The sequence below is a fragment of the Lepus europaeus genome, chromosome 2 (assembly GCF_033115175.1).
Source record: "Lepus europaeus isolate LE1 chromosome 2, mLepTim1.pri, whole genome shotgun sequence".
NCBI classification, from domain to species: Eukaryota; Metazoa; Chordata; class Mammalia; order Lagomorpha; family Leporidae; genus Lepus; species Lepus europaeus.
This window is the reverse complement of record NC_084828.1, coordinates 26,869,497-26,880,527: the sequence shown is the minus strand read 5'-3', so window position 1 is coordinate 26,880,527 and position 11,031 is coordinate 26,869,497. Positions and strand designations below refer to the sequence as shown.

At 37.3% G+C, this 11,031-nt stretch overlaps 1 pseudogene; it reads left to right on the top strand.

Moving 5' to 3' along the window:
* The first annotated feature begins 1,137 nt into the window (after positions 1 to 1,137).
* LOC133750592 (cyclin-dependent kinase 4-like) lies at positions 1,138 to 4,157 on the top strand (annotated as a pseudogene).
* Positions 4,158 to 11,031: the final 6,874 nt, after the last annotated feature.

Below are 11,031 nucleotides of genomic sequence, written 5' to 3'. Positions count from 1 at the left end.
AGAGAGAGTTTTCTCTAAGTATATCTCTTTCTTTTACAATATAAAATCCTTAGGAATAAAAAGTTAGCATTTTTTCGCTAGTGTCATAATGAGAAAATTATTTGACTATTTACAAGAAAAAGAGGTTTAGACAATAGTAAGTAGGTTACTGGATTGAGCTGAAATGTGATTTCTATTAAAGTCCTCCCTGGAAATGACTTCTGACTACCTGCAGTAGCTTCTGTTATTTTAGGACTATGCTACACTTTATTGCTAGGATTGACTTTTGCAAGTAAGTAGGGCCCAGAACTATCCCTGTAGTACCAGTTTATGGGCACAAGGAGGAAGAACTTTCCCAAATTTATAAGCTGCATCCCGTTCTGGTCTCTGAACTCAATTATCGGTTATTTATTACGTTCTCAAACCCTTCTCACTCTTTGGAAACATTGGATGGAGGCATACAGCCTTCAGAGCATTAGCTCAGATACCAGAGCCTTTACCAGAGAATCAGAATCCTACCCCCCAACTAGTTTAACCCATACTTCTTACTTAAGTCATGATTATAAGAACTGAATGTAAATTACATAACTAATTAGTGACTGAGTCTGAATTCAAACCCAAGACTCCTGAGTCTCAAATTAGAGTTCTTGTTACAAAAACAAACAAAAAATATCTACCAGATAAATAGAACATGAAAAATAACGTTGCCTTAATTGTGTTTTGCATTTTTCCAAATGCCTTTGTAATAATATGGAATAGATTCTCTTTAGCATAATTTTGACTTTTTCTTTTATATTTTTTAAAAAGATTCATTTGATTTATTTGGAATACTGAGTTACAGAGATAGGTAGAGACAGAGAGAAAGAGAAGTCTTCCATCTGCTGGTTCACTCCCTAAATGGCCGCAAAAGCTGGAGCAAAACCGTTCCAAAGCTAGGAGACAGGAACTTCTTCCAGGTCTCCCTTGCAGATGCAGGGACCCAAGAACTTGGTCTTCCTCATTGCCTTCCCAGGCACATTAGCAGAGAGATGGGTCAGAAGTGTAGCAGCCGGGGCTCAAACATGCATCTATATGGAATGTCAGTGCCTCAGGCTAAGGCTTTAACCCATTGCACTACAGTGGCGACTCCTTGACTTTCTTATTACCTTCTCTTAAAACATGAAAACAACAGGAAGAACAAAATCATTATGTGTTAAGGTGAAACTCAAAGAACTTGGTATGATTAATTTAAACCCCCTGTGTGATGGTTGGTACATATAGTCAGCATTTATTATGGCAGGTGGTGCTTTCAATCCAACTCCTGTTTCTCTACAGATGACACGGAGGTTCTACTTTGAAGGCCACATTTACCTCAGTGACGCATGTATAGCTACCTGGTTCAAAGCCACTTTTCTGAGGCTTTAAGGTAGTCACTGGAGAAATAATTGATGACACAACTGTTACGTTATTGCTCTCTTAAATGCAGTCTTGCTTCATGCCTTCTCTTTACCACTTCTTCAACACATTCACTCTCCTTCCATACACATCCATCACTCTCCTTCCATACACATCCATCACTGTCTCTTATTCAAAATATGTCATATTTTATCATAATTCATGATTTGTCTATCTATTTTATTCAACATTTAACAAGCTGAGAGTTGTATTCATTTATATTTTCAATGCCCAGGAAGAATTCAGCACACATCAGAAGCCCTAAAAACATGCTAAATGAAATAATTATAAAACAGGAATTATGGAGCAATCATTTAACCTATTAGTTTAGGCATGGCCCATATTGAGTTGCCTGAGTTCAAGTCTTCCCTCCAGCCCCTGACTCCAGTTACTGTCTCTAGGTTCCAGCCAGTGTTGACCCTGGGAGGCAGTGGTGATGTCTCAAGTGGCTAGGCTCTTGTCACACACTTAGGAGACCTGGATTGAATTCCTGACTCCTGACTCTAGCCTGGGGTCAGCCCCAGACCTTGAGGATATTGGGGAGTGAGTCAGAAGATAGGAGCTCTCTCTGCTCCTCTCTTTCTCTACATAAATTCACACACACACACAATTTATCAACTAAATATCTGATTTTTTAAAAAATGGGATTTCACAGTTAATTTCTGTAAAATGACAAACTTATTCCGAATGAAAGAACTAAAGTAGAACACACTATACACACACATATATAAACATGCATACATATATATAAATATGTAAGGGTCATGTGTGTATGTGTTGCATGTGTTGTATGTGTGTGCCCATCTCAGGCATATAAATGACAGTATGTTTTAGCAGATTACCCCAGTTTTCAATTTTTAGTAAATTCTTTATGCTAAACAAACTTAATGATACAATAAAATGTTATATTATTAATGACCCTAGAACATAATATTCTGCCTTTAAAAGTTAACAATGTGGAACAAATTATAGATATACCATATATAACAAACTCGGTTTTCTGAAAATCAGCTTTTTGAGTTGAAATCAAGAATATGAATTAAACATATGTGAATTTTGATGCAATAAGTGCAATTTATATTTGAGGATATGATTCTGTACACTTAAATATGAAATTTAATTTTTTACGTCGGCCATAACTTCTTATTTTTTTTCACTCAGCTTCTTAGTCTGATTGTTGTTAATATTTTGATAAGAAACAGTGAACTGAGGATAATCTTTCTTAAAGTAACTATAACTCTACTTCTGCTCCAATAAGAATTCTCAAGACTGAATAAGCATATCTACATCCTTTAGGAGAACTCATTCAGTGTGAAATTGAATAGATGTGATGATACCCAAAGAAACATATCCTCTCTGAAACTAAATGTAATATATTCAAACTTGAACTTCTTCAAATCTTCATTCGTGTCAAAGTCAGAGGTGTTTTTCCCATACAACATAGATGCTGCTCCTAGAACACTTTTTAATCCTTTCCTCTTTTGGAATTTTGCCAATGGCAACCTCGGTATCCTGATGTGAAAATAGGATATAGAAAACACAGAACCGTATGAAATGGACTGGCATCATTGACATGCAGCAGATATTAATAAATGGTAGTCCTAAAGATTAGTCACCTTCACTACCAGCACACCAAGTCTGCTCAGGTGGCCCCTCAGCTCCTAGCCTAGCATCAGGGTCAACCCTGATCTGAGACTGGCTACCTCTCAGATGACCCAGTAACTGAACTTAGGGATGGTGCCTGTGGGATAGTGTACAATGCTCGGATTGCCCACAGTGGCCACTTCGTGGCCCTCAAGAGCTGTGAGCCCACAATGGAGGGGAGCTGGATGGGCCCACCCCATCAGCCCTGCAGGAGGTGGTTTTACTGGGGCTGCTGGAGCCTTCTGAGCACCGCAGCGTTGTCTGGCTGATGGATGTGTGTACCACCTCCCGAACTGACAGGGAGATCAAAGGCACCCTGGTGTTTGATCACCTCGACCGAGACGACCAAGACCTAAGAATGTTTCTGGACAAGGCACCCCAACCAGGCCTGCTGGCAGAGACCATCAAGGGTCTGATACACCAGGTTCTCAGAGGCCTGGGTTTCCTTCATGCCAATCACATCACTCACTGAGATCTGAACCCAGAGAACATTCTGGTGACAAGCACCGGGACAGTCAAGCTGGCTGGTTTTGGCCTGGCCAGAATCTATAGTTGCCACTTGGCACTTACACCTGTGGTTGTGACCCTCTGGTCCCATGCTCCTGAGGTTCGTTTGCAGTCTACATATGCCACACCTGTGGACATGCGGAGCGCTGGCTGGATCTTTGCAGGAATGTTCTGTCGAAAGTCTCTCTTCCGCGGAAACTCCAAAGCCGGGCAGTTAGGCAAAATTGTTGACCTGATCAACTGCCTTTAGAAGACGACTGGCCATGAGATGTGTCACTCTCAGAGCCGCCTTCTCTCCCGGAGGGCTCTGCCCAGGGCCCTCGGTGGTGCCAGAGCTAAAGGAATAGAGGAGTCTGGAGCGCAGCTGCTGCTGGGAATGCGTTCCACCCACACAAATGAACCTCTGCCGGCAGAGGCCCTGGCACTCTTACCTTCATAAGGAGGAAGGCAACCCAGAGCGAGCAGCCGGGGAACGGCCGCAGGAGGAAGAGACACTGCCACTCCCTTCTTTTGGACACTACAGTGGTGAGAACCCCACCGAGAAGACCAGCTCTGCCTTTGTCTCTGAGGCTAGAGAGACTCTGACTCTTTAGAGGGAGTATTTTGCTGCCTTAATGATATTCCTCTCCCACCCCTCGTTTTGAAGCTTATCATTCTGCTACCTCCTATTTCTCTACATTAAAGGATATGGCCCATCTTTCCCCCTTTCTCACCTTGACCCTGGGGTCCTTTTTTTTATAGAGGAAAACAAACAGGACGAAGAAATTAAAAAAAAAAAAAACTTCATATGCAGCATGTTTTCACTGATCAGTCACATCTTTACCCAGGCTGCTTCTTACTTTGTATATGTATATGTATATCATGTATATGTATATGTATATGTATTTCTGAGTGTGCATGTGTGTGTGTGTTTGTGTGTGCATACATTGTGGAAAGCAATTTGTCAATACTTATTAAAATTGAAAATTCGAGTATTATATTTCACCTAAACCATTGCTTGGATTACAGCTATTGTAAGTCTTGGCTACCATATAATGAAATGTGTGATGTCTGTGATGTCTGTAGTAGCAAAAAGTGAAATGCATATACACATCAGATTTCAGGTATTCATTGCAATGTGATGAATATAATCATCACTGTTTGGGGAAATACTTTGGGATTTAAACAAATATTTTACAGAGAGTAAATATCTACCCCATGAGTCCAACTTCAGGATTGTGGAAATGGACAAGGAAAATTCTCATAATGGGCCAGAGTGGATTAGAAAGTAGCAGAAATTGGATCATCTTGGTGGTAGTAAGGTGAAGAGTCCATGACATGATTCACAATAAATTTTCTGGACACTATGGCCAGCATCAGTCATGCAGACACACCCAGAGTAGCTAGGATACCTTGTAGAACATGAAAAAGTAGGACGTTGTGCCAATTTCTACATATTCTAGGATTTTCCCTATAGCCCTACAACATACTATGACAATAGCTCTACTTCTTTTCAATAATCCTAAATTTAATTAGAGATTTATCTGCAGCAAGAATTTTAGTTATCTGGAATAAACTTCTGGATGCCTGTTTTATTACATGCATCCTGTCTGGAATACTTTTCTCCAATTCTAATGTGCATAATATTATCAGGAAAATACCTATTAATATATAATTGCATGTGCAGTTTATGTCACATCACATGAAAAATGATAACATAATGTATGGTATGATACACAATTATAGGCATTAAATTTTAGAATATAATAGTGGCACAAATTTTTAACATTTATTGTTGGTTTATTGGGTGCCAGACAACATTCAGTTTCTGTTTACTTGAACAATACATTTTTTAAATAAATTATTTATTTGAAAGGCAGAGAGAGAAATAGGGAGAGAGAGATCTTCCATCTACTGATTCACTCCCAAGTGGCTGTATCAGCTAGTTCTGGAGCAGATCAAAACCAGGAGCCAGGAACTCCATCCTAGACTTCCATATGGGTGGCAGGAACACAAGTACTTGGATCATTTTCTGTTGCCTTTCCTGGTGCATTCCCAGGAAGCTACATCAGAAGCATTGCAGCCAGTACTTTAATATGGGGCGCCAGTATCTCAAGCAGTAGCTTAATCTGCTGAGCCACAATGTTGGCCCCCTAGAATCAATACATTTAACCTTCAAAACAACCATAAGATAAAGGTATTATGAAAACAACTTCTTACAGGCAAGTAGGCAGAGCTTTAGAGAAGTTGGCCAATTTACCCAGGGTCATATATCTAGTTATTGGTAGGCTTCCCTTGTGTTATCATGTCTGCCTTGAGATAACAGATTTTAGATATGATTCAACTTGAGTGTTTATATCATTACACTCTTACAAACAACACATATTTTTATGTATGATATGTTTTATACCACTGAAGTCCAAAATAATGATATTGGAGTGAGACTCAATAATAGATAATAAAGTAACAGACATACAAATGAATAGTTAATTGGAGGACAAGGCAGGAGAGAAATGCCATGAAAACGGTTTAATAATGTCTTTTAAAAATGATTTATTAATTTCTAGAAATGGAGAGACACAGGAGAGGAGAGAGAAAGACAGAAGACAGAGAGAGATTTCCATTTGCTGCTTTACATACTAAATGGCTACAATAGCCAGGCAGGGCTGGGCCAGACCAAAGCCAGGAGCAAGAAGCTCCATTCAGGTCTCCCACATGCGTGGTCCAGCCCCAAGTACTCAATCATCATCTATTGCCTTTCCAGGCACCTTCGAATGAAGTTGGATCGGAAGCAGAACAGCCAGAACTCAGATATGGCATGCTGGTGTCACAGAAGCCACTGAAGCTACTATGCCACAACATGGGTCCCTTCGGCTTAATCCTTTCAAAATGCCAAAAAGGAATCCTTACTAACTTTCCACTGAAATCATGCTTGTTTCTACAAATTAATGATATTGTCATATAACAGAAGGGCATTTTTGACAAAGGAGATCAGTGCTTGATCTAGGTCTTGAATTTCAGATATTCATTGTAGTACATTTTTTAAAAAAATGTTTTCATTTATTTATTTGAGAGGTAGAGCTACAGGCAGAGGGAGAGACAGAGAGAAAGGTCTTCTATCCAATGGTTCACTCCCCAAATGGCCACAACAGCTATAGACGGGCGGATCGGAAGTCAGGAGCCAAGAGCCAGGTTTCCCACATGCGAGCAGGGGCCCAAGCACTTGGGCCATCTTCCACTGCTTTCCCAGGCAATAATCAGAGAGCTGCATTGGAAGAGGAGCAGCTGGGACAGGAACTGGTGCCCATATGAGATGCAGGAGGGGCAGGCAGAGGCTTAGCTTCTATTCCACAGTGCTGGCCTCCCTATACTACATCTTATAGATAATTTAAATTGCATTAAAAAGGTTACAAAATTGGATATTTCTTTTTTAATTTTTAACATGGAATTTATATTCTACCTAAAGTATCATCTCATGCTTGGAAAAATGTTTTATTTGAGAGGCAGAGTTATAAATAGAGAGGTCTTTCATCTGCTGGTTCACTCCATAAATGGCTGCAACAGCCAAAACTGGGCTGACCCAAAGCTAGGAACCAGGAGCTTTTTCTGGGTCTCCTACATAGGTGTAGAGGCCCGAGCACTTCAGCCATCCTCTACTGCTTTCCCAGGCCATTAACAGAGAGCTGGATCAGAAGAGGAACAGCTGGGAAATGAACCAGTGACCATAGGGGATGCCAGCACCACAGGTGGAAGTTTAACCTACTACAACACAGCACCAGCCCCCATCCTATGCTTTCAAATCTACTCTATGGAAACATCAAAAATATTTGGGTACAAATGAGCAGTTTTATCTCATGCTAAATTCCCTTGGTATATTGTCTTGAGGTAATTGATACCTATCAGAAAACTTCAACCAAAAACTAAAGTCCCAATCTGTAATTTGTAAATGTTTTTCCTTCATTTAATTCTTGTTTATTTATTTCTACTCCAAGCATATGAACCTAGCAATATAATCTATTTGCCTGTATTTGTTCATCCCATTAAACTGCCTTTTAAGGGCAAGGAGCAAATAAAAACTGTAAATCTCAAACCACTTATTGCAATGTCAGGCACCTGGGAATGTGCAATAAATATGAGTGGATGACAAATAGTGGTGCATTGGGAGCCATGAATAAAGACAAGGAGAATGTACCACATGACTCCTAAGCAACTTGCCTTTCCTGAAAAAATCTTTAGAGTTAAGGTCAGGAAATCACTACGTTTCCATTGCCTAGCTCTGTGACACTCTCATTTGTATAGTACAGGGGGGCATAATGCTTAGTATTGATTTTATTCTGATGATTGCTTAACAAGCATAGTTATGTCTAAATGACTGATGAGACAACTGACCAGCCAAGGTGGCAGTGGGACCAAGAAATGTATCTGCTCTAAAGGTGAAACATTTGCAATGAAATGTACTGACCAGAGCTTGCCAGATTAACTTGCTGAGTCAAACTTTTGGTGTGTCTTTTTTGTTTTTTAATATAAATCGGAAAATAAATTGCATGACGATTTTTAACATATCTTTAGAGGTTATATGCTTAATTTCTGAATTTGGTTCCAAAATAATTGTGCTGACTCTTTTATAAGAAAAAGAAAGTATTTACCTTATTACATGAACATTGTTCTACTACTAAAATTTTTTCCTTACCTAAAAACATTTAGGAAAGAGTAGTCTCTGCATTTGATAAAAGAACACTTATGTTTTTGCCCCACATTGCTGTTTTTGTTTGTTTTCTTGACAAATATGACAAAACTGTGTGATTTACTCTGGTGAGATACCAAGGTGTTAGCTATTTGCAAATCCTCCTAATGAAAAATCTTCAGTTATTTAGGGGGTTTGCATATCAGCCTATAGCTGGTTACATCTCGTTATAGACTGGGAATCCATACAAAAAGTTTCCAAGAAGCTGAAAACACATGTAAAAAGTTGGAAATAAACTGCATTATTTTACCCTGGATTTTAGAATATTTTTAATTAGAATTTGCACTATTGTTAAACAGTTTCATATATTAGCCCAAGCTAAAGTTGACTAAGAAATAAAGCACAAATCCAGCTGAATATGGTGATTAAACAAATTAAATAAAAGAAATGATTAAAGAAAAGTATGTTCTGACAAACAAGTTTACAGTAAGATTTAGCCCCAAATCGAAGTTTCATGTTCATTTTCTGAACTATATTTTTAAACTAATTTAAAGTTCAAGCTGGTATTATCCATTATTTCACTCTATTAAGTCTCTAGTCATTTATTAATTTTGACCTACAGCCATTTATTTAGTTTATGATTTAAAGCTATTGAAGTGACATCTAGGGAAGGTGGACATTTATTTTGAAAAGGGCATAAGAGCAGTTCAAATAAGGTTAAGGTTGAAATTTTTCATAGATTTTCATTACCTGGAGTTTCCAAAATTAATTGGGTTCAACATAAAGACAGTAATGTTCAAAAAAAGCTAAATCAAAGAGGCATAAATGTTTGTTAAAGGTAGTGCAGTGAATGGTATAAGAAAGTCTATGGTGTAAGTTGCTAGAAAGAGCAACTGGTTACCCAGAAAACCGAGCATGAAGCAGAGACATACTTAATAACAATGCTGATGTTGATGCTGATGATGCTAATGATGATACTTGGACTTTTTCTGCTAGGTAACAGGAAGTGGGTAAACAAGAATGTCCAGTATTTTTCTGATAAATAAGTATGTTTCATTAATTTGTACCTATAATGGGCAAAGGAGATGCAAAGTACATCATATTTAGAAGAAGGAAACAAGGAATATGAGGTACATAACGATTAAGAAAAGCTAGATTTTATAGCAATGAATCATTTCTTTCTTAGCAAATACTGCCATGTGTACCTGTTTTTGTTATAGTAATGTTAAAAGTCTGGTGATGTGTTGAGACCTGTTCATGTTAACTGTAGTTTTCCCAACCTACTAGCACAGTTTTTTTTTTTTTCCTATTTGTTTTTTACTTGGTAGTATCTGGAGAGCACTTTCACTTACAGAATAAGATAGAATAAAATTAACATAAACCAAAAGGTGTAATTATTATGTGTGTCAAGCAACCCATATTCCTGAAACATGTTCAGTCTAAGAAGACAATGGGAAAATATAAAGGCAAGAAATCAAGAATATTTACTCACTTAACTTAATGTTACATAAAGGTCATTAATACTCATACACACCTAAGTAATATATATGATATACATAAATGAAAATTAGCTCTAAATATTGATAAAATAAGTAAAAATGTAAACAATTTTCAAATCTTTCAATCAATCTCAACACAGAATAGTAGTTACTAGAGGATGGGAGGAATGGAAGAAAGCTATATAGCAGATATCAAGTCAAAATTAAGTAAAACCAGTAAGTTCTTTGTGTTAAACAGCATGGTGGAGTGACTGTAGAACACAACAATGATTATAAATTTTAAGAGCAAATAAAAGAGAGAAGTCCAAGGCTCCGATTATAAATAAGGTCAAATGGGGGAATGCTAACTAAACTAATTTGATCAATATGCATTGGATACATGTACTGAAATGTTGCATTGTACCCTATAAATTTATAGTTCATGTCAATAATTTTTTCCAAAAAAGCAATGCACGTTTTACCTCATTTTAAATGTATATCAATAGCTTTATTTCCTTATAAGCTCAGAACAGTGGTTTTAGTAGCAATTGAAGATCAGTGAGAGCAAAGAATAGAGCTATTTTCACTCTATTGGAAAAATTTTTATGGCAGATGAGGTGATTATAAAGAATAGTTCTGGAATAATATTTAGAAAGTGATTTGATTAATGCATGAAAAATCAACTTCATAGAGTGATCTGCTTAGCAATGATATAGTTGGATACTTTGTTTTTTTTACTCAAATTTTTGTATTTTTTTAGAATCATAGTTCAGTGTATGACAAATGAATCTATAATAAATGATAAAATTGAGCGGAAATATTGCTATTCTCAAATACGCTGAGAGAAATTGCTGGGTTCATAAGCAGTTTGAACTATCAAATTAAGCCTCGTGCATTGACATGAAACTTCCATGAACACAAAATATTTATAAATCTAAAATAATACATGTACAGATTAGATTCTGAAAAAGAAAATATGTGAGTGAAGAACTTAACTTTTTTAGCAACAATAGCGGCCTCTCTTCTGAATTTCAGATTTAAAAATATTTTACTGACTTTTGCATTTGATACTTACTTTGTATCCCTACCTTGGGTAAAATAAATCTCGTCAAACTTATATACTCCCCAGCTATATCAATCCAAATATTATTGCCATGCATTGAGTAGCATAAAGGAAAAATAGTAACAAACGAAGAAAACTTCCATTTCATTCATTCTATCATAGCTATAGTTAATACCTCAACAAGTTGTATTGATTTCACATTCAAAATGTATCCACTGTCTATCAATGTGTCTATTTTTACTACTACATTTGTATCTAAGCCA